Source organism: Bombina bombina, chromosome 2 (genome assembly GCF_027579735.1).
Source record: "Bombina bombina isolate aBomBom1 chromosome 2, aBomBom1.pri, whole genome shotgun sequence".
NCBI classification, from domain to species: Eukaryota; Metazoa; Chordata; class Amphibia; order Anura; family Bombinatoridae; genus Bombina; species Bombina bombina.
Genome location: NC_069500.1, coordinates 466,266,231 through 466,293,824, shown reverse-complemented (window position 1 = coordinate 466,293,824; position 27,594 = coordinate 466,266,231).

The window sequence follows — 27,594 nt, the reverse complement described above, 5'->3', positions numbered from 1 at the left end:
TAATATGTGATCGTATGTGCAGTGATTATTGTTTAAAAATATTTTGAGACAATAAATGTATATCAATAAATTGAGTAGCAGAAAATTAAATAGATAACTTTTATATGAACATTTTTGTGGGTAGATGATGGGACAGAGATATCTGTTGTGGCAATGTGATAGCGATGCAAACTGTGATAGGTTACATTGCACAGATGACTGTCACGGTATGTAAATACCTAGTATTTACCAGTCATAATCATTGGGGTATATTTGGCTATGTGTATTTTTGTTTCTCCAAGCATGCTATGTAGCATGGTTATGTGTTTAACCGATTATATTAAAAAACAAAGTAAGATGCCGGCATCAGATTAAATGAATAATATGACAATGATATAACAATAATGCAATAGCAGATAAAAACATTAATACATGGATAAAGGGCTAAAAGTTCATGAAAAAATTGGAATGTCTGTAACTATGCTGGCACAGAAAACACAAGGAAATTGATTAGAAGTTCCATATGGGTGATTACAATGTTACCGTGATTCCAGCGTTACCGTTACTCCAGGTGTTAGCGGTCTCAACAAAATGGAAATGTCTTTCTTGCATTTTCTGGAAATGTATCAGTGGTTAGACTCACGGAGGACAATTTCCAAAGTTGTAGGTATAGTGGGTAGATGATGGGACAGAGATATCTGTTGTGGCAATGTGATAGCGATGCAAACTGTGATAGGTTACATTGCACAGATGACTGTCACGGTATGTAAATACCTAGTATTTACCAGTCATAATCATTGGGGTATATTTGGCTATGTGTATTTTTGTTTCTCCAAGCATGCTATGTAGCATGGTTATGTGTTTAACCTATATTCTTTACTATAATAGCAGGAAACTATAAAGTTGTTACAACTATAAAGTTGTTATAATAGCAAGAAACTATAAAGTTGTTACAAATGTGTCAAATGTATATTTTATTTCTAACACATCTAACTATAGGTATCGAAACTTGTGTATATATAGAAGAAAGAGTTTTTTGTTATTTTTAAATTCAAATTTATATTCCCTATTTTTTATTTTACATTTCCGTTATTAAAATCTAATCTAACCTTTAAAAGTGCAATAGTGTTGTATATAGTAATTAATTAGGTATGTGTGTTTATAAAGGATGCATGTGTTGTATATATATTAGTTTATAATTACACCATAGATATATGTATATGCACATACATATATATATATAACCACATTTGTAGGATAAAAATAGTAATAATAATCAAAATAAAAAAAATTTCCTTTGTAAATGAATATTATAAGAGTGAATATAATAAAAGTAATTGATATAAATAGGTTTTATAAAAAAGGTTTTATAAAAATGGATCTTCAAAAATTAATGTTGTAAAAAAATAATATTCAAAAATTGATATTATGAAAAAATGATATTTTGTAAAAAAATTTAAAAAAGTTTATTTGTAAAAAATGAATTTTATAAGAAAATCTAAGGAACATGATCTTCAGAAATTGCAGTTATTATTATCCATCTATAGATAGTTATAAATATTTTTTGAGTATTTTTAAAGTGTGGATGTTACACAATTTTATGATACTGGGTTTCTAATTTATACAGCATATGTTAAATGAGTGAATTCAGGTCCAATTCTGAATTGAGACCATATGGGTGCAGGGTATTATAATGAAATATGAATTCAGCTTCTTTTTTCATTAACAGTGTGTTCATATTACCTCCCCTCTTACCTAAGGTCAATTTTTTTATACCCCAGGCTTTAAAGTGTTTTAAATGTCCCTGATGTATTTCTTTGAAGTGTGAATAGAGTTTAGTGTCTGAGGATTCATGTTCGATTTTTACAATGTGTTCGCGTATCCTGTCTTTTAGCATTCTACTTGTTTGTCCAAAATAAAGGAAATTACAAGAACACTGTATACAGTAGATAACATTTTTATCAGTGCATCTAATCAGTTCTTTTATTATGGTGTAATATCCTGTATTTGGTGATTTTAATTCTTTTAATTTAGTGCTATGTTGGCAAGATTTGCATGTATTGCACGGAAAATACCCGATTAGTTCTTTGCCTTTAAGGTCTCTATCATAGGTTTGTTTTTATTTTTTGTATTCACTCGGTGACAGTATAGTTTTTAAATTTCTAGCTTTTTTGTAGATAATATCGGGTTGATTTTTTAAGTTATGGCCTACAATATGGTCTTGTTTTAAAAGGTGCCAATGTCTTCTTAATTTCTAGATGTTGCGAACTATAGTCAGTGATGAAAGGTATAAACAGGTCCTCTGAGTCAGATTTCTTATAAGTGTTGTCCGTGTTATATTTTCCCTCCTTTTTCTTGGGTATCAGTAGTCTGTCTCTGTCCATATTTGCTACTTCTTTTTGTGTTTTTTCAATTATTTTTTGGACATAGCCTTTTTTTATAAATCTAGCAGTGAGTATATCTGATTGTGTTTGATAGCATTCTGAGGAGGTGCAGTTTTTCTTTATCCTCATAAATTGACTTTTAGGTATATTGGATTTCCATTGTGTTAGGTGACAGCTTTCAAAATGTATATAGTTATTTGCATCGATGTCTTTAAAATAGGTTCTTGTTATTATTTGATTGTTCTTGACTTCAACCTCAATATCTAAAAAATGTATTTTATTACTACTGTATTCATGAGTGAAGGAAATTCCTAAATCGTTAGTGTTCATATCGATAATGAAAGAATCAAGTAGTTCAATGTCTCCTTTCCACACTATGAAGATATCATCAATGTATCTGCAATAGAGCACAAGGTTCGCCCCCAATGGGCCGTCATTAATAAAGATGTTTTAAAAATGGCCCATCAACAAATTAGCATAGCTAGGGGCGAACTTTGTGCCCATCGCAGTACCCTTAACTTGCAAATATATTTCCTCATTAAATAAAAAACTATTGTTAGAAAGAATGAACTTTATGCAATACAAAATAAACTTATTCTGTGTAGATGGAAGTTCATTGTCCTTATCCAGATATGTTTTCACTGCAGTTAGTTATGTGAAATGTTGGTATAAAGTGAATTCATATTGCATGTGACTAGGATGTAATTCTCCTGCCAGATTAAATTCTTAATGGAATTTAGAAAATGTGTCGAATCCCTCAGATAAGATTTTAAGTTTACCACATATTTCTGTAGGAAGAAGTCTACGTACTGAGAAAGACTAGAGGTGAGAGAACCTATCCCTGATATTATGGGACGTCCAGGAAATCTAGTTCGATGTTTATGGACTTTGGGTAAAAAGTAGAATGTGGGGGTCTTTGGATGAGTCATAGACAAAAATTCTATTTCAGATTGATTGATAATCCCTTCTAATCTGGCATTTTTGAGGAGGGTATCTAGTTGCTGCATTTGTTTTTTTAAAGGATTCATTGTTAGTTTGATATATGTTGTTCTATCGTTCAAAAGTCTATTTGCTTCTTCTAGATAATAGCTTGTGTCCATGTCTGCTGGTTTTATCACTATCTGTTTGTTGTTTTTAAGTTCATTAAGTACCTGAGTTTCTTTTTTAGTTAAATTATTCCTTATTATTTTAGATTGATCTAATGACTTAAGGTCCTTCTTGATGTTTTGTTCATAGAGTTTGATATGTTCACTTTTTTCATTAATTGGGTAGAAGCTAGATTTGGGTTTGTAGTTTGTATGAATATAGTTGTCTTTTTCAAGTGTTGGTTTATATTGTGTGGGGTTCTTAAGGAAGTATCTTTTCAACGATAATTTGCGTATGAATTGATTAATATTGATTAATGTCTCGAACTTATTCAATTTACAGGAAGGAGCAAAGGTGAGGCCTTTATTCAAAATTTCCTCTTGTTTCTCATTCAGGATGGTTTTACTAATGTTAAAAATACTGGATTTTATTGTTGTTGTCTTTTTACTGTTTTGTTTAGAGGTTCCTCTCCCTCTTCTACCTCTAGTCTTCTTTTGTTTTGTGTATTTCTTTGTGTTTTTACAGGTTCCTGAAGGTCTTTTGATGTCCCTGCTCTTGCGGGGGAATTGCCTAAAAAAGTAGTCTTTTTGGGGGTGGAATCTTGGGTATTGCTGTCAAAATTTCTCCTATTTGTGTGAACTTTATTTCTATTTTGTTGTGGTGTATATTGGAGAGGTTCGAATCTGTTCCTTAAAGGGACCCTCCAATTATGATTGGAATGGTCTCGATGGTGGACATTTCCTCTTTGATTATGGTTATAGTCATTATGATAAAGGTTTTTTTCAGTTTGGTAGTTGTAGTTATAATATCTGTTGCTATCATTATTATATTTATTTCCATAGGTTTCATTATCATAAGGTTGATCATAGTGATACTGTGAATATGTGTGTTTATTTCTGACATTGTAATTATCTTGTCTGTTCTGGTGAGGTTTGTAGTGGGACCTATTGCCATTGGGACCTATGGATGGATGATGGTTCTGATGTCTATCTCTATATGTGTCATAGTGGTTATTTCTATTCCAATGTGAATCTCTTTTTATTGGGGTATAGTCATGTTGTTCATTCCTATTATGCTTTCCCACTGTTTTATTATTATATTCTCTCCAACTTGGTTTTGGATAGTTATTTTCTGTCTTATAGTAATGACCATTGTTCTCTATCTGACTTTGAATTTTCTATTTTACTTGTGTGAGAGGCTGTATTGTGGGCCTTGTTATATGATTTATTATAATTTTTACTAAAGATAGATGCAAGATTTTTCCTAGGAGTTGATAAGGTGGAGTCAACTATAATTTCTTCATGTTCATTATGTGGGTTATCCTCATTAGGGGTGTTATTTTCCTCCACTTTTTTATATAATCTTCTAAATCTCTATTGAATTTAGAGTTTTTTTGTGTAATTATATTTTCTTTTTGTTCTGAAAGCTTTTAACAATCTCTAATTGTGTATGTTTGTAATCTTCATTAATACCTAAACTGTTAAGTTTATTTTTAGATGTTTCAATCTCTTTTTGAATATCTGCAAGGTGTATTTGTCTAGCTTTGACTATAATTTTCATAAGTCCTATGGAGGCAGTTTCTAATATTTCAAACCAATCATTAGACAGTGTGTCTGGTAGAGTAAATGTACAGTTTTTTTTAATCTTAAACCTCTTGGTACCATTTTGAGGTCTATGTAGTTTTATATATATTTCATTTCCAAAGTGTGTTTGATTTATTTAAGGAGTATATCTTCTAAATTAGAGAAAATATCATCTAAATTAGATTCTGTAGGGTCTTCCACCATAATGTTAGTGTTTGATGCAATGTTTCTGAGGATCATGTCCCTCTGAGCAAAAATATCCATTGCATGAGAATTTTTTTTTTTTTTAATTAATAGAATATGTCATAAAAAAAAAAATATATATATATATATATATATATATATATATATATTTATATATATATGAGAAATATATATAAAAAACACAAAAAGGCCACAGAAAATGGGAATGGTATATATATATGTATGTATAGATAATTAAATAATATATATTGAATTCTAGAGGTATAAATATTCAATTATAAATAACTATGTACTAATCTCAGATGTGATAGAATATAACTCTGTGTTAAACAGATGTTATGAGAGAGTGTATCTAAAACAGGAGATAACAAGCTATAGAAGACAAGAGATTTGTTATAGATACAAGTACTCTTTTCTCTAATAAGCTACCCCAAATGTTGAGTAGATCTCCTAACTACTGACCGATAAAAGGAAAAAGTGAAAAAATACAAGTATGGGGTAGCGCTAAAAAAGCATAGAGATAAGGAAAATAATTTAAATGCAATTATACGCAAATATAATAAAATGCAATTGTTTTATACAAATACTACAAAAAAATAGTTATTGAATGATGAGTGTATACAGACACCTGATGTTGTAAGTGTAATTATAAGTGTACTTTTTTTTTTTTTTTTACGATAAATCTTTTTATTGAAATCGCAAATAGTACAGTTACATAATCAGTCAGTGAAAAGAAATTTCTTTTACAATTATAACTCAACGACAAACACAAATAAGAACATTAGTACAAATAGAAAACAGGAGCATATGATCACAGTACTTTCTAGCACAATCAATTAACACAACCAGCACCTTAGTTCGGCTCAGCTTAGTGTAATTAGCATAAATCTTGTTCCCAAAGAAATATCACATCTGCAATGAATTCCTGTTTACCAACATAAGTGTAATGTATTTTCTCCAATTCTAAAATATGATTAACTTCTCTCAACCACATCTCGTATGATGGAACTATATCTTTTTTCCAAAACCTGGGTATCAGACGTCTAGCACAATTAAGCATAATCTGTAAAAGTTTCTTCCTTTATAGACATGGGACTTTTGGTATATCGCCCAATAGGACCATAGTAATTGTAAGTTTGATAGTGTTTCCTATAGTTTTCGTGAGTTTATCACCAACAGCCTTCCAGTATGTTTGTAAGAGTGGACAGGACCACCAAGTATGGGAAAGGGTGCCAATCTCGCCGCAATGCCTCCAGCAATGGGGGGATGAGTTAGGGAAAATGCTGTGAAGACGGTGAGGTGTTAAATACCATCTTGACATTAGCTTAAAGTTCATTTCTATTAAAATTATTGAAAGGGAAGACTTTTTATTTTCCCTGAAAATACGACTCCAACGAGTATCAGGTAGGTTTATGCCAATCTCTCTTTCCCATTTATCAATAAACGCAGGTTTTTTAGAGGGAAAAGATCCCCTAAGTAATTTGTAAATTATTGAGATATGGGAGATTTTAATGGAAGGGGACGTACACAGTGTCTCAAAGGGAGTTAGGGATCTGGTAAGGGTTGTTTTGTGTGGGCTAGTGAATATGGCATGTCTGACTTGGAAATAGGGGAACCACATATGGAACGGTGGGCCTAACAATTGACCTATCTCTGCTTGTGTACGCATCAACCCGCCATGAAGAAGAATATGTGCTGGTATATTAGAAGGGGAACCTGCAATCAAAGGCGTTTGGATAGTCTGGGATTTTAAGAAAAGGGAGTTATTTAGTAGGGGGGTGAGGGGTGATATCTGCGTAGATATCAGGCTATCTCTAGCCAGTAGTTTATCCCATGTGTGAATAGTGGTTGCTATAAAATAGTTACTCCAAATCTCTAAGGGTCTCAACCTTGGCGGAGTCCAACACTGATCACCCAGGTTAATTCCACCTGCCAGGTAGGTTTCCATTTGCACCCAGGGTTTTTCAGAGGAAGAATACTTCCAGGCTACAATGCGTGCCAGGTGTGTCGCTCTATAATAGTTTATCAAATTAGGGGCTCCCAGTCCGCCATCTTCTCTATCTAGAAATAGCGTTTCTCTGGCCACTCTAGATCTTCTGTGCGACCAGATAAACTGGTCAAATTTTTTTTGCTGTCGTATAAGAAATTGTGTAGGGATATCTATTGGGAGTACTTGAAAAAGGTATAAAAATTTAGGGATAATACTCATTTTTATTGCATTTATACGTCCCATCCAAGAAAGCCAACCCTGTTTGTGCCAGGATTCCAAAAGTTTATTGGTTTCGACCTGTAAAGGGGTATAATTAAGGGAGAATAGTTCTGTTTGTGTTGCTGATATGTCAATGCCTAGATACCTTATTTTCTTGGCTAGCTGGAAAGAGGTGTATGTTGTGATGAAATGTGTTTCTTCAGCATTGAGATATAGTGATAGGATCATTGATTTGTTCATATTGACTGAAAAGTTAGAAACCAATCTATACTCCTCCAGCTCTCCCAATAGGGCCGGGACTGAGGTGAGGGTGAGCGCAGGGTGAATATAACATCATCTGCGTATAGGAGACATTTTTGAAATAGTTCACCAAAGGGGACGCCCTGTATATTATGATTACACCGGATTCTAGAGGCAAACGCCTCTACAGCTAAGGCAAACAGCAGGGGCGAAAGAGGGCACCCCCTGCCGTGTGCCGTTGTTTATGGGGATTCCCTGGGAGAGTGTGCCGTTGATCATGACAAAAGCTGTTGGGTTACTATAGAGAGCTTGTATACGTGATATCGTTGTGCAGAAAAACCCAAACTTCTACAGGATGGACCCCAGAAAATCCCAGTCCACCCTGTCAAAGGCCTTCTCGGCATCTATAGAGAGGAGTATTAAGGGTGTCTTGGAGGCAGAGGTGCTTGAGACGGTATGCAGGACTCTAATGGTATTCTCCTTAGCTTCCCTTCCTGGGATGAAACCGACCTGGTCGGGGTGCACCAGAGAGGGAAGGAATTTACTAATTCTCATGGCTAATAATTTGGCATATAGTTTGATATCGATATTTATTAACGATATGGGACGTTAATTAGCTACTTTTTCTGGTGGCTTGCCCGGTTTCGGTATCACCGAGATTGTGGCTTCTAGTAATGTTGTCGGAAGTTGATCGGTCTGGTCGATAGAGGTGTACATCTCTAACAGATGGGGGCTAAGAAGGGATTTGAAGAGGTGATAAAATTTAGGTGTGAACCCGTCTGGGCCGGGTGCTTTTCTCTGTGGCAAATCTTTAATGGCTAGCAATAACTCTTGTAAAGTAAACTGTTTGTCAAGATTTTCCATATCGGTATTAGAAAGCCTAGGAAGCTGGGTCTGATCAAGATACGAGTTTATTCGCTGCTGTTTATCTCCTCGACTTAAGGAGGGAAGATTATACAGGGAGGTGTATTACCGCGGAAACTGATTAGCAATTTCAGTGTTATCAGAATGGGCAATGCCCGAGGAGTCTGTAATCTTAGTTATATATGTTTTATATCTCTTTTTACGTAGGGATCTCACCAGCAAGCGCCCGGCCTTATTATTTTCAATGAAAAACTTGGACTCGGATGTAATAGCTCTCATATGTGCATTTTGTATTAAATATTGGTTTAAAGCTTCCCTGGCTAGCTGTGATCTCGATAGTAATGGTTGCGACTGGGGGTTTCTTTTTAGTGCTTTTTCGCAATTATTAAACTCTGAGGTCAGAGGAGCAAATTGAGCAGCACGCTGTTTGCGTTGTCTATGTGTGTGACCCATAATCACCCCCCTTATGAAACACTTATATGCCTTCCAGTTAGTTATTGCAGATGTGTCTAGGTGATTGTTGAAAGAGAAATACTCTGTGGTTTTCTCTGCTACATCGGTGACTATTAAGGGGTCTAAAAAAATCTGATCATTTAGTTTCCAACGTTGTTGGAAGCCTGGCTTAGAGGTCCAAATAAAGGTGGAACAAACCATGCTATGGTCCGACCATGTAGTATGGTATAGTCTAGAGTCAACAAGGGAGGGAAGCATACTTTGTTCACAGAAGATATAATCGATACGTGTGTAAGTGTGTTGTGAGTTTGAAAAAAAGGAGAAATCTTTTGTGGATGGGTGGGTAGTTCTCCAAGAGTCAAAGAGGGGAATAGAGCAGATTGCTCGCCAGTTGGCTTTTATCTGAGTGTTCCTGATATATGACCTACCTGAGGATGTGTCTAATGTGGGATTAATAGGGAAGTTTAAGTCGCCCCCTAAGAAGATGGGTCCCTTTGAAATATCAAGTATCTGGTTTATCACCCTATGGAAGAAGGGAGGCTTAGGGCAGTTCGGGGCATAAATGTTAGCTAGAGTTATGGGTCTACCAAAATATAGCCCCACTAAAACAAGAAAACGGCCTTCTTTATCAAGATATTTGGTAAGTAGCTCAAAAGACGTACCCTTTCTAAAAGATATACAAACCCCGTTACGTCTAGTCGGGCCTGAGCACAAAAAAACATAATTTATGCTTACCTGATAAATTCCTTTCTTCTGTTGTGTGATCAGTCCACGGGTCATCATTACTTCTGGGATATAACTCCTCCCCAACAGGAAATGCAAGAGGATTCACCCAGCAGAGCTGCATATAGCTCCTCCCCTCTACGTCAGTCCCAGTCATTCGACCAAGAATCAACGAGAAAGGAGTAACCAAGGGTGAAGTGGTGACTGGAGTATAATTTAAAAGATATTTACCTGCCTTAAAACAGGGCGGGCCGTGGACTGATCACACAACAGAAGAAAGGAATTTATCAGGTAAGCATAAATTATGTTTTCTTCTGTTATGTGTGATCAGTCCACGGGTCATCATTACTTCTGGGATACCAATACCAAAGCAAAAGTACACGGATGACGGGAGGGATAGGCAGGCTCATTATACAGAAGGAACCACTGCCTGAAGAACCTTTCTCCCAAAAATAGCCTCCGAAGAAGCAAAAGTGTCAAATTTGTAAAATTTGGAAAAAGTATGAAGCGAAGACCAAGTTGCAGCCTTGCAAATCTTTTCAACAGAGGCCTCATTCTTAAAGGCCCAAGTGGAAGCCACAGCTCTAGTGGAGTGAGCTGTAATTCTTTCAGGAGGCTGCTGTCCAGCAGTCTCATAGGCTAAACGTATTATGCTACGAAGCCAAAAAGAGAGAGAGGTAGCAGAAGCTCTTTGACCTCTCCTCTGTCCAGAATAAACGACAAACAGGGAAGAAGTTTGGCGAAAATCTTTAGTTGCCTGCAAGTAGAACTTGAGGGCACGAACTACATCCAGATTGTGTAGAAGACGTTCCTTCTTTGAAGAAGGATTTGGACACAAGGATGGAACAACAATCTCTTGATTGATATTCCTGTTAGTGACTACCTTAGGTAAGAACCCAGGTTTAGTACGCAGAACTACCTTGTCTGAGTGAAAAATCAGATAAGGAGAATCACAATGTAAGGCTGATAACTCAGAGACTCTTCGAGCCGAGGAAATAGCCATTAAAAACAGAACTTTCCAAGATAACAATTTTATATCAATGGAATGAAGGGGTTCAAACGGAACACCCTGTAAAACGTTAAGAACTAAGTTTAAACTCCATGGCGGAGCAACAGCTTTAAACACAGGCTTGATCCTAGCTAAAGCCTGACAAAAGGCCTGGACGTCTGGATTTTCTGACAGACGCCTGTGTAACAAGATGGACAGAGCTGAAATCTGTCCCTTTAATGAACTAGCTGATAGACCCTTTTCTAAACCTTCTTGTAGAAAGGACAATATCCTAGCGATCCTAACCTTACTCCAGGAGTAACCTTTGGATTCGCACCAGTATAGGTATTTACGCCATATTTTATGGTAAATCCTTCTGGTAACAGGCTTCCTAGCCTGTATCAGGGTATCAATAACCGACTCAGAAAAACCACGTTTTGATAAAATCAAGCGTTCAATTTCCAAGCAGTCAGCTTCAGAGAAGTTAGATTTTGATGTTTGAATGGACCCTGTATCAGAAGGTCCTGTCTTAGAGGTAGAGACCAAGGCGGACAGGATGACATGTCCACTAGATCTGCATACCAAGTCCTGCGTGGCCATGCAGGCGCTATTAGAATCACTGATGCTCTCTCCTGTTTGATTTTGGCAATCAATCGAGGAAGCAGCGGGAAGGGTGGAAACACATAAGCCATCCCGAAGTTCCAAGGTGCTGTCAAAGCATCTATCAGAACCGCTCCCGGATCCCTGGATCTGGACCCGTAGAGAGGAAGTTTGGCGTTCTGGCGAGACGCCATGAGATCTATCTCTGTTTTGCCCCATCGTCGAAGTATTTGGGCAAAGACCTCCGGATGAAGTTCCCACTCCCCCGGATGAAAAGTCTGGCGACTCAAGAAATCCGCCTCCCAGTTCTCCACTCCCGGGATGTGGATTGCTGACAGGTGGCAAGAGTGAGACTCTGCCCAGCGAATTATCTTTGATACTTCCATCATTGCTAGGGAGCTTCTTGTCCCTCCCTGATGGTTGATGTAAGCTACAGTCGTGATGTTGTCCGACTGAAACCTGATGAACCCCCGAGTTGTTAATTGGGGCCAAGCCAGAAGGGCATTGAGAACTGCTCTCAATTCCAGGATGTTTATTGGAAGGAGACTCTCCTCCTGATTCCATAGTCCCTGAGCCTTCAGAGAATTCCAGACAGCGCCCCAACCTAGTAGGCTGGCGTCTGTTGTTACAATTGTCCAGTCTGGCCTGCTGAATGGCATCCCCCTGGACAGGTGTGGCCGATAAAGCCACCATAGAAGAGAATTTCTGGTCTCTTGATTCAGATTCAGAGTAGGGGACAAATCTGAGTAATCCCCATTCCACTGACTTAGCATGCACAATTGCAGCGGTCTGAGGTGTAGGCGTGCAAAAGGTACTATGTCCATTGCCGCTACCATTAAGCCGATCACCTCCATGCATTGAGCTACTGACGGGTGTTGAATGGAATGAAGGACACGGCATGCATTTTGAAGCTTTGTTAACCTGTCTTCTGTCAGGTAAATCTTCATTTCTACAGAATCTATAAGAGTCCCCAAGAATGGAACTCTTGTGAGAGGAAAAAGAGAACTCTTCTTTTCGTTCACTTTCCATCCATGCGACCTTAGAAATGCCAGAACTAACTCTGTATGAGACTTGGCAGTTTGAAAGCTTGAAGCTTGTATTAGAATGTCGTCTAGGTACGGAGCTACCGAAATCCCTCGCGGTCTTAGTACCGCCAGAAGGGCACCCAGAACCTTTGTGAAGATTCTTGGAGCCGTAGCCAATCCGAATGGAAGAGCTACAAACTGGTAGTGCCTGTCTAAGAAGGCAAACCTTAGATACCGGTGATGATCTTTGTGAATCGGTATGTGAAGGTAAGCATCTTTTAAATCCACTGTGGTCATGTACTGACCCTTTTGGATCATGGGTAAGATTGTCCGAATAGTTTCCATTTTGAACGATGGAACTCTTAGGAATTTGTTTAGAATCTTTAAATCTAAGATTGGCCTGAAAGTTCCCTCTTTTTTGGGAACCACAAACAGGTTTGCGTAGAACCCTTGTCCTTGTTCCGACCGCGGAACCGGATGGATCACTCCCATTAATAACAGATCTTGTACACAGCGTAGAAACGCTTCTTTCTTTATCTGGTTTGTTGACAACCTTGACAGATGAAATCTCCCTCTTGGGGGAGATAATTTGAAGTCTAGAAGGTATCCCTGAGATATGATCTCTAGCACCCAGGGATCCTGAACATCTCTTGCCCAGGCCTGGGCAAAGAGAGAAAGTCTGCCCCCCACTAGATCCGGTCCCGGATCGGGGGCTCTCGGTTCATGCTGTCTTTGGGGCAGCAGCAGGTTTCCTGGCCTGCTTGCTCTTGTTCCAGGACTGGTTAGGCTTCCAGCCTTGCCTGTAACGAGCAACAGCTCCCTCCTGTTTTGGTGCAGAGGAGGTTGATGCTGCTCCTGTTTTGAAATTCCGAAAGGGACGAAAATTAGACTGTCTAGCCTTAGCTTTGGCTTTGTCTTGAGGTAGGGCGTGGCCCTTACCTCCTGTAATGTCAGCGATAATTTCTTTCAAACCGGGCCCAAATAAAGACTGCCCCTTGAAAGGTATATTAAGTAATTTGGACTTAGAAGTAACATCAGCTGACCAGGATTTTAGCCACAGCGCCCTACGTGCCTGTATGGCGAATCCTGAGTTCTTAGCCGTAAGTTTGGTTAAATGTACTACGGCCTCCGAAATGAATGAATTAGCTAGTTTAAGGACTCTAAGCCTGTCCGTAATGTCGTCTAGCGTAGATGAACTAAGGTTCTCTTCCAGAGACTCAATCCAAAATGCTGCCGCAGCCGTAATCGGCGCGATACATGCAAGGGGTTGCAATATAAAACCTTGTTGAACAAACATTTTCTTAAGGTAACCCTCTAATTTTTTATCCATTGGATCTGAAAAAGCACAGCTATCCTCCACCGGGATAGTGGTACGCTTAGCTAAAGTAGAAACTGCTCCCTCCACCTTAGGGACCGTTTGCCATAAGTCCCGAGTGGTGGTGTCTATTGGAAACATCTTTCTAAATATTGGAGGGGGTGAGAACGGCACACCGGGTCTATCCCACTCCTTAGTAACAATTTCAGTTAGTCTCTTAGGTATAGGAAAAACGTCAGTACTCGCCGGTACCGCAAAGTATTTATCCAACCTACACAGTTTCTCTGGTATTGCAACGGTGTTACAATCATTGAGAGCTGCTAAGACCTCCCCTAGTAATACACGGAGGTTCTCCAATTTAAATTTAAAATTTGAAATATCTGAATCCAATCTGTTTGGATCAGAACCGTCACCTACAGAATGAAGCTCTCCGTCCTCATGCTCTGCAAGCTGTGACGCAGTATCAGACATGGCCCTAGTATTGTCAGCGCACTCTGTTCTCACCCCAGAGTGATCACGCTTGCCTCTTAGTTCAGGTAATTTAGACAAAACTTCAGTCATAACAGTAGCCATATCTTGTAATGTTATCTGTAATGGCCGCCCAGATGTACTAGGCGCCATAATATCACGCACCTCCCGGGCGGGAGATGCAGGTACTGCCGCGTGAGGCGAGTTAGTCGGCATAACTCTCCCCTCGCTGTTTGGTGAAATTTGTTCAAATTGTACAGATTGACTTTTATTTAAAGTAGCATCAATACAGTTAGTACATAAATTTCTATTGGGCTCCACCTTGGCATTGGAACAAATGACACAGATATCTTCCTCTGAGTCAGACATGTTTAACACACTAGCAATAAACTTGCAACTTGGTTATAATCTTTTTTAGCAAAAACGTACTGTGCCTCAAAGAGGTACTAAACGATTAAATGATTAAATGACAGTTGAAATAATGAACTGAAAAACAGTTATAGCATCAAACTTTAAAACAACACAACTTTTGTTCCCATTAGAAAAATAACAATAATTAAATTTGACATAAAAATTACAGAGCAACGTTTTTATTCACAGTCAATATAAAATTCTCACAGCTCTGCTGAGAGAATCTACCTCCCTCTAAAGAAGTTTGAAGACCCTTGAGATCTGTCAGAGATGAACCGGATCATGCAGGAAATATAAGAGTAACTGACTGGAATTTTTTGATGCGTAGCAAAGAGCGCTCACACACAGCAGTGAAGAGAAACGAAACTGTCATAATTAAAACCAAACAACTGCCAAGTGGAAAATAATGCCCAAATATTTATTCACTCAGTACCTCAGAAATGTAAACGATTCTACATTCCAGCAAAAACGTTTAACATGATAAATACTTATTAAAAGGATTAGTGACTTTTAACAGAGTAGTTCCGGTGAAATACCATCCCCAGAATACTGAAGTGTATACATACATGTCATTATAACGGTATGGCAGGATTTTCTCATCAATTCCATTCAGAAAATAAAAACTGCTACATACCTCAATGCAGATTCATCTGCCCGCTGTCCCCTGATCTGAAGCTTTTACCTCCCTCAGATGGCCGAGAACAGCAATATGATCTTAACTACTCCGGTTAAAATCATAGTAAAAAACTCTGGTAGATTCTTCCTCAAACTCTGCCAGAGAAGTAATAACACGCTCCGGTGCTATTGTAAAATAACAAACTTTTGATTGAAGTCATAAAAACTAAGTATAATCACCATAGTCCTCTCACACATCCTATCTAGTCGTTGGGTGCAAGAGAATGACTGGGACTGACGTAGAGGGGAGGAGCTATATGCAGCTCTGCTGGGTGAATCCTCTTGCATTTCCTGTTGGGGAGGAGTTATATCCCAGAAGTAATGATGACCCGTGGACTGATCACACATAACAGAAGAAATGCTGGTCATAATGTAGCTTCGAAAGGGTGGGTTCATTAGATTTTTTAAAGTTCGTCTCTTGTATCGTGATAATGTCCACTCTTTTATTGTAAAAATCGTGGAAGGCTATTGAGCGCTTTTGTGGTGAGAGAAAACCTTTAACATTTTGCGTAGCTAGCCTAAACTGACTAGGTTGTTTTGATGTTGACATGTGTAAGTTGCCGTGAATTTATAAATAAAGGGAAACCAAGGTGTACTGGTCACGTGTGTCGTGTGTATGGAAGTTTTGGTATCAGAGAGTACAAATATATAAAACCAAAATATATAACTTTTAAACAAAAGAACAGAACAATTTGTAATAACTATGTCCAAGGATACTCTGAAACAATACAGTGAATGGAGGGAGGGGGAGGGAAAGGGAGGGGAACAGGAAAAGGAGGAAAGAAGGGGAGAGTAAGATAGATGTGGAGGGAAAGTGGTACGGTAACTGTAGTCTTCTGCCAGCAGGGGCTGAGGATATATGAGGGAAAAGAGATAGGGGGGACAAACAGCTAATGAGAAGCTGAGAAAGGGAAAGGGGGGAAAGTACGGCCCGGTGGAGCCGCCCCAACAGACCTGATATTATCAAGTGCATGTTCGAGACCAGAGACAATAAAAACATAATTTTGAACGGTAAAACATCAAACCTTGTGCATGATATATAAGCAATAAAACCGTAAAACATTGAGCATTGTATATCAAACCATCGTGACATGAAAATAAGCCAACATTTGTAAGCTTTTGTGGGAAATAACTTGATTTTTGCAAGTCAAAAGTCTCAATAAGTTCAAGCAACATAAGCGCACTCAGAGTAGGTTCTGCGGTGCGAGATTATGCATAGTCAGTTTCATAAAAGTCAAAGTGAAATAGAACAAGGTATCACCCTGCAGGGTGTGTGTACGGCCATATACTCACAAACTCTTGGGTATCGGGTCACGTAGTGACAGTTACAGTAGTAGTAGTAGAGTCCATCTGAGCTGTAGTAGCTGTGCAAATCTTTATACGCTGTTGCTTACCAATGACTTCGGACCAAAGTCTCAGCTGAGGCTTTGGCAAAGGAGTTGAAACCTTGGAGAGCCCAGGGGCTGCAGCCTCAGGAGTTGGTATATCCAAAATCATTAATATCCTCTGTGGAGATGCATTCAAATCTTTTGCCATTCTTGATTATTTGTAGAGATACTGGGAATCCCCACCTATAAGGGATTTTTAGTGAGCGAAGATGGGCAGTGAAAGGTGCAAATTCTTTTCTCAATAACAGCGTTCTGGTCGATAAATCTTGAAAAATTTGAATTTTCGTGCCTTGAAAAGAAAATGTAGGTTGTGATCTTGCCATTTCAAATATCTTTTCTCTATCCCTGTAGCTCGAAAAGCACACTATTATATCCCTTGGGGGCTGATTATCATTTGGTTTAGGCCTAAGAGACCTGTGTGCCCTCTCGATAGGTGTAACATCAATCACTCTCTGGTTAGAGATGGCTAGAGACTGGAAAAGATTTTGTAAGTGTTCAGATATATCTTCATTTTTCACAGATTCAGGGATTCCTCGAATCCGGAGATTGTTTCTCCTTGTTCTATTTTCAATATCGTCTATTTTATTCTCTAGGTCAGATATCTACTGCTGCTGACTTTCTATGGTGCATGACATCTCAGATACATCTCTAGTGATCTCTTCATTATGATCCTCAAGGGATTCGACTCTGCACCCTAAATCATTTATATCTTTCTTTAGCGCAGCACATTCTGTTTTTATACAGGATTTGACCTGGTTAATGAGGGCCTCCATTACTTTAAGTGTGACTGGGCCATCTTCACTATGGTGCTGAATGTGAGAGGGGGATGCTGCTGATTGAACAGTATCGGGGTTGTCAGATAAATCCTCCTCACTGCAAGCTTGAAATAGCTCAGGTTTTTTCTTTTTGTGATCTGAGCTTTTAAAGAAGGTATTCACTGTTCCAGAAACTAAAGTGGTCTTTAGTGTCTTATCGCTCTTGGCGTTTCTGCGCACCGCCATGCTGACAAAACAGGCACAGGCCTTTGCTCTTTTCAATAAAAATTGAACTTTCCTGATGTATAATGTTGCAAGTCTATCTTTTAAATGCCACTAGAATTGAAGTATATCTTGCTTTATGGCATTAAATCAAAATATAGTCCTTACGGTAGCTAGTGTATACAACACCTCCTGCCCCTGGGATGCATTAAATTATCTCTTTGTTAAAAGCTGGGGGCGTTTTTTGGGGGCTTTCAATAACTTTAAGGCATTTTGGTAATAGGCATTATGCTTTTATTCACTCGTTTTTGCACTCCATTATCCCAACGTGGCGCTGCTTACCCTGTCACCATAATAATCCTGCAGTCCTCTGGGGAAAGGCTTTTTCCAGCGTTCGTCTCCAGAACACAAGAGAAGGCTTCAGATGCGGCCTCCTTTACGGGTCGGGAGCCCAAACAGCTGTTCTGCCGTAATCACGGCTCAGAAAGTTAATCCGGAGGTCCCAGAGTGCTTCACCCTCATGCCACGACAGAAATCAGACCTCTCCGGGCTGTAATTACTCGTCTGTGGGGAAGCTCCACTGCCGCCGTTTCAGGAGCTCTAGCAAAGTGCGGCCATTCAGCACGCCCGCACGCTCCGCCCCCTATAAGTGTACTTTTAAATATCAGTGATAGGTGCTAGTTTGGTGCTAAAAAATCTCAGAGGAAACTAATAATTCAAATCCAATTAGTGTAGAAATATATTTCAATTAGTTCGTACAGGAAGCAAAATAACCAGTAATAAATGTCTACTAAAAACATGAAATATAATTGTAAAGAGATAATAATGAATGCCAAGTGTAAACAACGATTTATGTGATACGTGAAACTAGGTAATCACTAGCGCTCAAGAGGATGTCTAAAAGAAAAATAAGTCCTACATATAAAATAATCCTAAAAATTCATGTAAGGAATAAATAAATAAAGTTCATATGTGAATACAGTGACTAAATAAAACACATGTGTAGTTTCTAATATAATATGTGATCATATGTGCAGTGATTATTGTTTAAAAATATTTTGAGACAATAAATGTATATCAATAAATTGAGCAGCAGAAAATTAAATAGATAACTTTTATATGAACATTTGATTATATTAAAAAACAAAGTAAGATGTCGGCATCAGATTAAATGAATAATATGACAATGATATAACAATAATGCAATAGCAGATAAAAACATTAATATATGGATAAAGGGCTAAAAGTTCATGAAAAAATTGGAATGCCAGTAACTATGCTGGCACGGAGAACACAAGGAAATTGATTAGAAGTTCCATATGGGTGATTACAATGTTACCGTGATTCCAGCGTTACCGTTACTCCAGGTGTTAGCGGTCTCAACAAAATGGAAATGTCTTTCTTGCGTTTTCTGGAAATGTACCAGTGGTTAGACTCACGGAGGACAATTTCCAAAGTTGTAGGTATAGTGGGTAGATGATGGGACTGAGATATCTGTTGTGGCAATGTGATACCGATGCAAACTGTGGTTCTCGGTCCTACTACCTGTTCCGATGTTAGAGGTCAGGATCTGAGTTCAGAATGTGGATCCTGCAGGATCCCAGTAAAGTGCAAATGCAGTTAAGTTTGAGATGTGTACTTCACGCTAATAGATCCTGGGTAAGGAATTAAGCATATGGAGCTTGCTTTAGGAAATTTAAGCGGCTCGATGCACCTTACCTACTAGTAGCAGCTTCCGCAAACTTTCAGTTAACTTTCAGTTAGAAATGAGCAAATCTACGCATTTCAGCCCTGTAGGCCTTTATCAAGATGCTCATTCAATACAGATCAAGTTTTAAATACCCTGTGGTTTTACCTCATAGGTTAATTTCGCTCTCAGTGGGTGTAACTCTTCAAAGTGGCGCTGCCTGCCATTATAAGTTACTGAAAAACCTTCTTTTGTTGTGCGATATGGTATGATAAGCTCCATACCCAGGGGCGAAACTACAGGGGGTGCAGAGGTCGCAATTGCGACCAGCCCAGCTTAAAAAAAAAAAATTGTTTTATTTTTACAATAAAAAAAGTTGACCTGCCACTGCCTGCACTGATATCATGTGAGTGTGACATGATGCTTCACTAGTGTCTCTGACTACAGGGGTTAGTGTTTCTGTTTTACCCATTGGTGTTTATGTATGTGTGTGTATGTATGTATGTGACTGTGTGTGTATTTATGCATGTATGTGTGTGTGTGTGTGTATGTATGTATGTATGTGACTGAATGTGTATTAATGCATGTGTGTGTAAGTTTGTGGAACCAGCAAATTATAGACCTTGTTACTACAGCATGGGGGGATGGGGTAAACAGTATCACTATACAGTACCACTATATACAGAACGGGGGGCTGGACTATGTCACAGACTACTGTGGTCACTTTATAAAGTACTGGGGTGGGTAGGGTCAGGCCAGCCATCTCACCGGCAGATTACAGACTGTGTCACTGACTGACTATATACAGTACTGGTGGGTTAAACAGTATCTAATTACGCCTCTGTCCATACCGCACAAAAGCCAAGGCCGGACTTGACGTGCTTGTTTCCCCCCAAAGACATCAATGGAGAGAAAGTGTTAGAAAAAAACTAACACCTGCGATCGCAGAATTGCGATTACTATAACGCAATCCCCATTGATGTCTATGGGGAAAAGAAAGTTATGTATACACTTAACACCCTAACATAAACACCTAGTCCTACCCCTTATACGCCACTGCCTGACATCGCTGACACAAATTAAACTTATTAACCCCTAAACCGCCACCCTCTGACATCGCTGACACTTAATAAACATATTAACCCCTAAACCGTCGACCCCCACATCGCCAACACTAAAATAAAGTATTAACCACTAAACCACCGACCCCCCCACATTGCCAACACTAAAGTAAAGTATTAACCCCTAAACCGCCGACCCCTCACATCACTACTACTAAAAGAAATCTATTAACCCCTAAACTGCTGGCCCCCTACATCGCAAAACACTACATTGAACTATTAACCCCTAACCCCCCTAACTTTAAATTAAACGTACAATATAACTACCTTAAAATAAATAAAAACTTAGCTGTGAAATTAAAAAAAACTTAGATTAAACTATAAATTAACCTAACATTACTATTTAATTTTTTTTTAAATAAACTGAAAATAAAAAACCTAAAATAACAATATTAAAAAATTCTAACACTACGAAAAAAAATACCCCGTACATTACAACAAAAAAACAAACACAAAAAAACAGTTGTGGAGACTGCGCATACGGTAAGCTTGCAGAAGAGCACAACGCCAATATTAAATGCTCAATAAAATAAGGAGCTATGAACTGTCATATAGGTAGATCATCCGGCATTCTTCTTCTGACTGGTTTAACGTGGATTCAGGAACACATTTTTTTAAAATAATATTTAACTATGTGAAACAATTAATAACTAGAATGAGGAAAAAAACAGAATTAAAAAAAAACAAACAGATTACACTACCATAAACTTGGACCAAGTTGTTATGACTGCATGTTATTGGAATGCAAATACATAGATTTTATTCTATTATATGCCTGTTTTTTATTGTGTAGAAAGGAATGTCAAAGCCACTCATTACTACATCCGGGTTGTGCTTTAAAATGTGTGGGGAATTAGTTAAAATGTATACAGAGTTTACAAGTATTGCAAATGTATTTTTTGTCTTCTAAAGAGGTAGACAGAACTTCAATATTCTTTCTTTTTCCTTTAATATGTATAATACTATGTATGTCTGCCATTATAACCAACTTTTTTTCATTAAAATGTTCATATTGTCTGCTTTGGTATATAAACTTTAAAGGAATATATAGATAAATCTTTGCAACTTACAATTCTAGATTGTAAGTTCCCACAGGAATAGGGCCTTCAATTCCTGTATGTGTTTGTCAAGTTTTGTCTCGTCTCATACAAGTTTTACATCATTGTTTTATTTAAACAAATTGTACCCATGGACAGCGCTGCGGAATATGTTGGCGCTTCATAAATAAAGTATAATAATAATAAATAAAATAAATCTGCTATCAAAATGTAGGCATGTACATATAAATTCACCACCATTGAACTTGGAACTAAATGTTTCTGGAACCAGTGAATGAATCAAGCTCCTTTCTTACATTCCTGAAGCAAGTTATGTAAGTTTGCAACACAACGTGGGATATTGTGGCTTACTGGTACTAAGGTTTTTGTTGTTAATTTTTTTTTTTTTTATATTGTTGACTGTCCCTTTAAAGGGACATTAAATTCAAAATGTAATTTCCCATAAAAGGTTCAATGCATTGTGGAGACTTGGCAATGCAAATCCATTGCATATCCCTAATTAGCCAAATGAAATAAATAAACAGCACTCTAGAGTAGACAGAGATCTCAAGATAACCTTTAACTTTGAAATTCTAAGTTTTACTATAAATTATTATCACCAAGATGTAAAAATGCTTTTTAGGGGATTATATGAGCTCTCTATAATCACTCAAGAATTGGGCAGTTTTGTCTTCCTGCAAGGCCCTTCTGTACATAGTGAATCTGCCATGTGTCAAACACAGAAGGACTCTTGGGCATAGGCAAACAGTTTAGAAAATTCAGATCAGCAGATCAATCCACAGTTAATTGATGTTCTGAGTTTAATCAAAGCAACGCAATGCAGTTCTGAAACTACTTGAGTGGCTCTAGGGAGGAGTGTGTCAGTAACAACATTTTGCAATTATTCTTACAGTTGTCTACCCAATTTCGGATGAAAATTTGTAAACACTGTTATCTAAGTGATTCTGCATAATGGGCTTCCATTGTGTGTGTGTGTATATGTGTGTGTAGGTATGTATGTGTGTAAGTGTGTGTGTATATATGTGTTTGCGTGTATGTATAAGTATGTATATATGTATGAGTGTATGTATGTATGTATGTATGTGTATGTAATGTGTATATATATATATATATATATATATATATATATATATATACAGTGGGGCAAAAAAGTATTTAGTCAGCCACCAATTGTGCAAGTTCTCCCTCTTAAGAAGATGAGAGAGGCCTGTAATTTTCATCATAGGTATACCTCAACTATGAGAGACAAAATGTGGAAACAAATCCAGATAATCACATTGTCTGATTTGGAAAGAATTTATTTGCATATTATGGTGGAAAATAAGTATTTGGTCACCTACAAACAAGCAAGATTTCTGGCTCTCACAGACCTGTATCTTCTTCTTTAAGAGGCTCCTCTGTCCTCCACTCATTACCTGTATTAATGACACCTGTTTGAACTTGCTATCAGTATAAAAGACACCTCTCCACAACCTCAAACAGTCACACTCCAAACTCTACTATGGTGAAGACCAAAGAGCTGTCGAAGGACACCAGAAACAAAATTGTAGACCTGCACCAGGCTGGGAAGGCTGAATCTGCAATAGGCAAGCAGCTTGGTGTGAAGAAATCAGCTGTGGGAGCAATAATTAGAAAATGGAAGACATACAAGACCACTGATAATCTCCCTCGATCTAGGGCTCCACGCAAAATCTCACCCCGTGGGTTCAAAATGATCACAAGAACGGTGAGCAAGAACCACACAGGGGGACCTAGTGAATGACCTACAGAGAGCTGGGACCAACGTAACAAAGGCTACCATCAGTAACACACTACGCCACCAGGGACTCAGATTCTGCAGTGCTAGACGTGTCCCCCTGCTTAAGCCAATATATGTCCGGGCCCATCTGAAGTATGCTAGAGAGCATTTGGATGATCCAGAAGCGGATTGGGAGAATGTCATATGGTCAGATGAAACCAAAGTAGAACTGTTTGGTAGAAACACAACTCGTTGTGTTTGGAGGATAGAGAATGCTGAGTTGCAACCAAAGAACACCATACCTACTGTGAAGCATGGGGATGGCAACATCATGCTTTGGGGCTGTTTCTCTACAAAGGGAACAGGACGACTGATCCGTGTACATGAAAGAATGAATGGGGCCATGTATTGTGAGATTTTGAGTGCAAACCTCCTTCCATCAGCAAGGGCCTTGAAGATGAAACATGGCTGGGTCTTTCAGCATGAAAATGATCCCAAACACACCACCCGGGCAACGAAGGAGTGGCTTCGTAAGAAGCATTTCAAGGTCCTGGAGTGGCCTAGCCAGTCTCCAGATCTCAACCCCATAGAAAACCTTTGGAGGGAGTTGAAAGTCCGTGTTGCCCAGCGACAGCCCCAAAACATCACTGCTCTAGAGGAGATCTGCATGCAGGAATGGGCCAACATACCAGCAACAGTGTGTGACAACCTTGTGAAGACTTACAGAAAATGTTTGACCTCTGTCATTGCCAACAAAGGATATATAACAAAGTATTGAGATGAACTTTTGATATTGACCAAATACTTATTTTCCACCATAATTTGCAAATAAATTCTTTCCAAATCAGACAATGTGATTGTCTGGATTTGTTTCCACATTTTGTCTCTCATAGTTGAGGTATACCTATGATGAAAATGACAGGCCTCTCTCATCTTCTTAAGTGGGAGAACGTGCACAATTGGTGGCTGACTAAATACTTTTTTGCCCCAATGTATATATATATATATATATATATATATGTGTGTGTGTGTGTGTGTATGTATGAGTGTATGTATATATGTATGTGTGTGTGTGTGTATATATATATGTGTGTGTGTGTGTGTGTGTGTGTGTGTGTGTGTGTGAGTGTATGTGTGTATGTATGAGTGTATGCATATATTCTTGTAAATATATATATATATATATATATATATATATATATATACAAAATATATATATATGTGTGTGTTTGTGTGTGCGCATGTATGTATGTACAGTATGTATGTGTGTCTGTGCGTATTTGTCACCTTTATAGACTACTTGCCTTAGTGTCCTGTACAGCTTATTTATAAACCTATGCTTGCTCAGCTGGACTTCTGACAAGAGAATATTTGGAAAGAAATTCTGCTATTATGACGTGTGTATCCTGCATTAGGTCAAAATGAACTTGTTGTTAGTACAGCATGACCCAATGCCCAAGTAGCTAACAGTACTGTATATCCTATTGTTTTCTACACACAAGGGCTTAAAGACACCATATTTGGCAAAGGTTGTCCATTTTCCTTTGCTAAAGTAGTAATCCCATGTATTAAAGAATGTCAGATAGGCTGCCATTTTATAACAGATTCACAAATAACAAATTATTTTATTTTGAAAGTAATCTGAAAGCTATTAACAAGAATTTTTTTTTTTTTTAGCATGTATATGAAATATACACAATCGGATATTTTTTTGCATAAAAAAAATAGATGAAGTAAAAAGGAATTTGGAACAGAAACAGGAACTAATGCATAAGTATTAAATGCTCAAAGTCTGATAGGTACAATTCCCAAAGCTGTATTAGCACAAAACACCTTGATTAAATTAAATTAAAAAAAAAACTGAAAACTCCCTTATCTTTTATATAATGATAATAATAATAACATGGTCCCTTTAACACACTATTACACAACTCTTCTGCACTCTCTAGGCTGCTCCTCGAGGGACAAAATATCTGTCACGTCTTGTTTTGTTGTACAAAATGTAGATGTTGCCTAATACCAAATCCTAGGAGGTTTGGGATAATATCAAGAACATAGATAGAGTAATTAATTATGCTTCTAGTTTCCATAAAGCCTCTTCTAGCCTGCTCTCCTTCATGCTTGTCTCTCCCATGCCACAGTCACTGCCCTCCCCCAGCCTACCAGCACAGTACAGGTAACTCCCTTTGTTAACTTCCTTCCTACAGCCACTGCCCTGCCCCCTGCCTCCCAGCCCTCCCACCTCCCAGCACCTATTCAATGGAAGTTGCTGCGTGACCACGCGGCAGGTGCGGCACGCCAAAGACAAGCCCGTCTGTGCCCATCCACGCCTGGACCGCGTCCAGCGCCACTAACCCTGGTTCCCACAACCACCGCCACTACGATGCCAGCACCCTCCTCCATCTCAACACTGGTCGATCATCTGCCTGCCACCACGCATCCCCGATGAAAACCATAGGACCCTTCACCTGCCGCAACTGCGCCTTCTCCTCCCTCCGAACCACTAAACTGCCAGTCACCTCTCAGGCCTTCTCCTCCCTCCGAACCACTAACCTGCCAGTCACCTCACGCAAAAACAACCGCAACCACCTCAACTGCATCCTTCTCAACACCCGCTACGTCCGCAAGCACGCCGTCGAAATCTGGAACCTGCTCAACTCCACCTCCCCGGATGTTGCCTTCCTTACTGAAACCTGGCTGAACCCCACATCAATGCCGGACATCGCCATCCCCGACGGATACAAGATCTCCCACAAGGACCGCAACAACCGACCGGGAGGAGGCATCGCCATCGTCCACAAACACTCCCTCCACGTCACAACCAGGTCCGACTACCACTCACCAGGCTTGGAACACCTACACTTCAAGATCCAGGTCAGTCCCAACACTACCCTCCGTGGCACCCTCATCTACAGACCTCCCGGACCTCGTCCTGCCTTCTGTGACTCCATCACCGACCTCATCGCACCCCACGCCCTCCCCTCAACAGACTACATCCTCCTCTGTGACCTCAACTTCCACCTAGACAACCCCAATGACCACAACACTGCCAACCTCTTAGAAAACCTTGGAACCATCGGTCTAAAGCAACTCGTCAACTCCCCAACCCACTCAGCCAGACACACACTCGACCCTATCTTCTCTGCAGGCAACCACATCTCAGTCAACCACATCACCGAACTCCATTGGACCGACCACCATTGCATACATTTTTCCTTCAACAAACCCACCGCACACCCCGCAGAAACTGGAACAAAATCACCAAAGACCAACTGCACTCCACCCTGAACAAGTGCCCCCCAGCTACCTCCACAGATGCCAACTTCTCTGCCCGCAACCTCCACCACTGGCTCACAGACTGTGCCAACACCCTCTCAAGAAACCGTCCAACCGCCAACCCACCAACAAGGCTAGTTGGTTCACCCCTGCCCTCCAGGACTCCAAACGCCACTGCAGGCGATTGGAAAGGACCTGGAGATCCAGCAAGACCCCCTCAAATAAAACAGCGTACAAAGAAGCCATCACTACCCACCACCACCTTATCAAAACCACCAAGAAGACAGCCATCCAAGATAGAATCAATGACAACGTCCACAACAGCAAGGAGCTGTTCACAGTCATCAAGGAATTCTCCAATCCCAACAGCAACACCAAAGACATCCCTCCCTCCCAGGACCTCTGCGATAACCTCGAAATGTACTTCCACCGCAAGATCGTTGACATCTATGACAGCATCGCGCCCCAGAACTCACCCACCACCGCCTACCCACCAACTCCCACCGATACCTCACCCAAATACACCACCGCCTACCCCCCACTGACCATCTGGAGCCCCCTCACCACAGAGGACACCATCAGGATCATGAGATCGATCCACTCTGGAGCACCCTCGGACCCATGCCCGCATCACATTTTCAACAAAGCAGGTGACACTATTGCCCCCGAGCTCTGCAGCACCATCAACTGCTCCATCGAAACCGGCAGCTTCCCGGATGACTGGAAGCCCGCAGAATTAAAACCCCTACTGAAAAAACCCACGGCTGACCCCACTGATCCAAAGAACTACCGCCCAATCTCTTTGCTCCCCTTTGTGGCCAAAGTCATCGAGAAGTCCATCAATGCGCAACTCGTTGACTACATCGAAGCCAACCACACCCTGGACCCCTCCCAATCCAGTTTCAGGAGCAACCACAGCACCGAGACTGCACTCCTCGCCACCACAGATGACATCCTCGCCCTACTCAACAGAGGAGAGACCGCCGCCCTCATTCTCCTAGACCTCTCAGCAGCCCCTCCGCAACCGACTACACGATGCCGGCATACGCAACAAAGCCCTGGAATGGATCACCTCCTTCCTCACCGGCAGAACCCAGAAAGTTAGACTCCCACCCTTCACCTCCAAGCCCACAGAAATCAGC